We start from the raw sequence: 5,452 nt of genomic DNA on the forward strand, positions 1-5,452 counted from the left end.
CGCGGTCGCGAACGAGCACACGAGGGGAGGAGGGGGGAGGGGGGGGAGCGGATCCGGCGACGAGCGAGATGCCCGTAGCACCGCACTTGCGAGTGGGATGCGGGAAACCCTAGAGTGAGATCTAGGGCACCCCGCGGCAGCCACATCCACTTATATAGGGGAGGGGGCAGCCGTGCGTCCAACCCTACACTGGGCCTGGCCCGACCACGGGGGCACACGGGGCCAGCGGCCCAGGACAGCAGGCCCAGCCACAGGAGCGCACCCCTTCACCCTAGCGGTCTGGGAGTTGATCAAAACGCCCGCTGGGCCCCTTAGCCCAAGGAGAGGCAGGCTGGGCCATTCCTCCGGGCCCAACCCAGAAACAGGCCCAACCGTCGTTGCCAACACAACCCTAGGCTGGGCACGCGGCTCCCTGTCAGGGGCGACGCCGCCGCCGCCGTTGTCCCCTGTCAGCGACGGCGAGCACGCCGAGGCCAAGGGCAGCAACGCCACCTCCAGGCCACACCGCCCCGCCTCCGGCAGAGCACATGAACGCCCCTCTGGGCCCGCGTCCATGCCCCTGGGTGGCCGCCAGATCCGCGCCGCCTGGCGACGCCCGCTATGGCCACCAGGTGCGAAAGCACGCCGGCGGCCGGCCTTGAAGGAGCCCCCAAGCTCCTCCGCCCGGGCGACAAAGTCACCCACCGAGCACGCCTCGCGAGGCCCCGGCGAACTACCATCACTCACATGACTGCTTACCTGGTCTTCCTCTTCTTCGTCTTCGTCGGAGTCGACCCCCGACAGCGCCCAGAACCGGATACCCGAGGGGAAAGGGCCCGGAGACCGCCCGCCCGGCGCAGGGCACCGCCGCGCGCGCCCCTCACCTGGGCGCATCGCCGTCCAGCAGCGCTCCGCCGCCGCCGCCGCGCTGAGGGCAGCCGCGCTAACACCGTCGGAATCGCCTCCCGGGTCGCCTCTCCGTACGAGAGCCGTTGGAGCCATCTCCGCTCTCTCCGTGATAAAGAGCCTGAAGTTGTTCTTGAGTGTTTCCCCTTATGATTTCTCTCCGTTCTTTCCCCTGTTCATTGTGTTCTTCGAGGGAATCCATTCCAATCGTGAAAGATCGGCCTACACCGGGTTAGCCCCGACAACCAAGTTTCATATCCCAAAATTTCATTAAAAAATTAATATGTTTTCTAGTGCTATATTCCTATAGGGGTGTGTGGCACCCAAGAGCGTTATATTTCTTTATAGAGGGAGCATTACTCGTCTTCCTTGTTTTGTTGGCCATGAATTCTACTGAGGCGAGCGATAAATGGCATTAGGGCGAAATTGCTAAACCAATTCTCTTGGCCCCCCAACACACACACCTCTTCTTGATTTTTAGGTGGGTGAAGCCCTCCCTCTCTGTTGACCCAATCACCATCTGCCAAGTCACAATGACCATGTAAAACCCCCGTAATGATCCATGAATGTAGCATTATACTCGGCATCAGGGTGTATCACGAGTCAGAATTCAGAAATCCTCATCAAACAGACAATTTTCAAGCTGGTTTCTCTACTTGCACTCGAAGCAAACACACAACGACTGCCCTCACGCCGTGGAGGTGGCCTTGACCGGAGACCTTGCTGGTGATGGCGGCGGTGGCGCGGTGCGGCAGACCGGGCAAGTGGTGTTGCGGCGCAGCCACTCGCCGACGCACGCTGCATGGAAGTAGTGCATGCACGCCGGCAGCACCCTGACGGTCTCGCCGTCGGCGAAGTCGGACAAGCACACGGGGCATGTGGCCTCCCGCCACCCGTCTTCCCTCCGGTACGCGCACACCACCGGCTCCGCCGACCGCACCTCCACGGCTACCTCTGGCTGAGGCTCGCCGTCACCGCGGCCCTGGGCTGGCTGCTGCTGCGCCTCACTGTCACTGGGCGGGCCTAGGATGTAGCGGGCCAGCCTGACGAGCGCGATGACGAAGAGCACGCTAACGACGACGGCGACCCCGGCCGTGTAGGGCGTCCCGCCATCATCACCGGGGCCGGAGTAGGCGTTGGAGGACATCGATCGACGACTGACGAGAAGGCCGCTAGCTGCCTTAGTTAATTTGCGAGACTAAATAGCCTAAGCATGTGGCGTGCAGTGATTAACACGTACGCGCTACTTAATGGAAGAGTAACGATGGCTACGAGGCTGGCGACTTGTTATAATCGGCACCGTCCATCGAGATCGAGTGACGTAACGCTCTCCGTTTCTTAGTTTGTCGGATCCCAAAAACTAGCTACTCCCCCATGAGCAAGTACAATAGTCCTATTCAGCAGGCTATAACGAAGTCCACGTCAGCAAAAATCTGAGCTGGAGAAAGGAGAGAGAAGGAGCGGGCTCTTCGTGAGTCGCCGGGCTAAGACACAGAACTCGAGAACTTTCCGCCCGCTTGCAGCCTGATGCGAGCGCTAGCGCCGCCGCTTTCGATCCCCTGCGTCTCCCTTGCCTCGTGCGCTTGTTCTTCCAGCTCTGCGCGCGAAATCAATCCTTGCCTCACTCCAAATTGCTTGATGCGCGCCAAATCGCCTCCAGCTTCCCCGAAATCGCCACCGCTCCCGAACCCTAGAACAGCCGGCGGCGCCGCATCAACGAGATGGTCAGCACTCAGCAGTCCAAAAGGACGGGTGCACCGGCACTCGCCCCGTCGTCGCTGCCTCAGTTCGTTCCGCCGTTGATGCATCATCTCGTCCGGCCGTCGGCGCCACAGCTAATCCTGCCATCGGCGCTGCACCTCGTCCCGCCGCTGGCACCTCACCTTGTCCCACCACCACGCCAGCCCACCAAAGGCAGCGGCGGCCTCTACACCATGCTGGCTCCCCCAGACGCAAGGCCCCTTGTGGTACAGGGATATTGACAATTTGACTCCAGAAGCATGGTATGTGCCCCCACCCCCCTGTTTACTAGTTCGGTCTTGCCATGCTAGCCTTCTATTTGATACATTTGTTCACCTGTTTATGCATCTCTGGTAAGTTGGTATTGTCATGCAATGCTTTCCTGCTTACATTTCTTTCCCTGCTTATCTGAACTCTGAACATTCAGATGGTCTTTGTTGGTGTCAAACTGTCAGATATTTACATGATATGCAGCATGCGTTTTTCTATGATATGAATCGATAAAGTATTAGTACCTACGGATAACCATATGTATTTGATATGATGCTCAGCTGTTGTAATTTAAAAATGGATATGACAGAAACAGAAAATAAGTGTATCATCTTATCTGAAACTCTGAACATTCAGAAGTTTCTCTAATGAATTAAATAATGTTCATATAACTGGGAATCTTAAAATATGCAAAGGGAAATAACGTTTCGTGTACAGTTATGTATAATGATTTCCAGGATTCGTTTGTAAGAATATTGTAGCACTTAGCTTATTATAATGTGATAACTAGTTTGTGTGTGTTTGTATGATCTGTACTACAGTATGTTCTGATAGTTCCTATCTACAGAAATGTTCTTTGCTAAAATGTGATTTCTTTTTTATTTATTAAACCATGTTGTAATATGAAGTCGATTGTTTGATCAACTAGTATTGTCTTGGCAGGGGAGTGGATTCTCACCCACCTGGTGGGTTCCTTGGTTTATTTAACAACACGCCAAGCCTTTCACAATCTTGAGGCTCGGAAGCTTCCATGCCTTGCAGCAAAAGATCACAAGGAGTCAGTCATGCTAGAAACATACCGCTCGTTGATGATGCAAGACACAACTAGGATGTCTGAAGATGTGAGATGTGAGGACGTGTTGGCATTGAAGTGTTTCCGGGAGAAGCTATTTGGCAAAACTGACTAAGGTATTTCCTATTGTCCATTGCCTTAGTTAAATTTGACTTTTTTATCAAACCATCACTGCTGAAATTCTCATGTGCTGAAATATAAGTCTAATGCATCTGAGTCTTACTGTCATGAGCATGCTATCTTCATCTCATCATCATTAGCATTCATGTGGAAATGTTTACCATCCGCTATGTTTCCATTTTTTCATACAGTGGCTGGAGATTATTGATGCAGATGGATTCGTCGCTCTTTTCTATTGAAATTCCAACTTATCATCGTCAAGATCAAAACTAATGGCTTGTTTGCATTGTCTCTTGTTTGCTTAATGTTCTCTTAAAAAGACTGGTGTGATGTTTAAGTGTCAATGTCATGGTGTTATGTGCCATCAGTTTGTTCGTTATGATTAAAACTAACGGCTTGTTTGCCGGGCGTCTTATTTAGTTCTATGTTTGGTTAATGCTTCCTTGGGAAGACTCAAGCAATGTTCAAGTGTGGTGTCATGGTGCTATCTGCTATGCACACCTGTTTGTTGATTGTTTATTAATCAGTTTTTCTGGGTCTGTTCTATTGGCATGAATGGCATATATGTATATATAATTATCGAAACTGCTTGAATATTGATCAGTTTCTTTTGGTATATTCTCTTGGCATGAATGATAGATATATGCTGATTGAAATGGCCACAAAGATGTTGTTTGTATTGGATCACAACAGGTGATATACACATGCAAATATTAAATGTCCATGTCTTTATTAGGGTCAGTCTTAGAGCCAACCTATAAGCCAGCTTACTGTGTGTGAAGGCTTTATAGATGATGTGGCAGGGGGTTATAGCCAGCAGCAGGCTGTGCTATTAACCATGCTCTAAGAGATGTGGGGTGTGCATGCTTTTAATGACTTGAGACTATCAAACACGACATGCAGTGGTTAGTTCATTGCATGCAATGCTATTAATTAGCAAATGAACATTAAGTTCTCTCGTTTTCTCCTCCTCCTTGGTCACGGTGCACAACCTAAGATGACTTACTCACCTAGACGGAGGGAGTATGATGAGAAGACTAGTTAGATACGCAAAGCATTTATTATATTGATCTCATCTCATATGAAGGATATTCTGGTGTAACAAGTATAGTAGTAGTACAAACAGACTTGGACGCACGACGTTCATATATAGCTCGCCTACTTGTTCTTGTTCTTGTGCTTTGGTAATTTCAACGTGACAGGCTCGTGAAAACAAAACGCGTTAGCACTGTGTTAAAAGAATGGGTCTGTTTAAGACATATCTGGATGTGACATGCTGATTTTCAATCTGGTTGTTGTCTTTTTTTTCTAAGATTTTTTGTTTCTTGTTGCTGCATTATATATTTGTGGGAGTTAGATGTGACATATTTAAAAAATATCTAGATGTGAATTAAACAAACTGTAAAAGAATCATTGCACCAGACGTACCAAACTAGACAATGAACTCGAGGTAGTACTCATGGTGTTGTGGAGTATTATATACACTTATACACTTACATGAGTGGCAAAAATCTTTAAAGAGGGGAGAAAGAAAAGACAGCAATCGCGCAATGCGTGCACGGCGACCTGCGCTCACCACCGCCCGCCGGGCGTGACATTCGTTTGACAAGGTGCAGGTGTTTCATGAAGAGCTGCGTTCATGTT

General features: G+C 50.4%; 1 long non-coding RNA gene across 1 annotated transcript; it reads left to right on the forward strand.

Annotated features, from left to right (window-relative positions):
* The first annotated feature begins 2,281 nt into the window (after nt 1–2,281).
* On the forward strand, nt 2,282–4,327 carry LOC123094717 (uncharacterized). The gene is made up of 3 exons (XR_006445929.1): nt 2,282–2,888; nt 3,559–3,804; nt 4,000–4,327. It is a non-coding gene; the product is annotated as an uncharacterized lncRNA (long non-coding RNA).
* Nucleotides 4,328–5,452: the final 1,125 nt, after the last annotated feature.

The sequence above is a fragment of the Triticum aestivum genome, chromosome 4B (assembly GCF_018294505.1).
Source record: "Triticum aestivum cultivar Chinese Spring chromosome 4B, IWGSC CS RefSeq v2.1, whole genome shotgun sequence".
Classification (NCBI taxonomy): Eukaryota; Viridiplantae; Streptophyta; class Magnoliopsida; order Poales; family Poaceae; genus Triticum; species Triticum aestivum.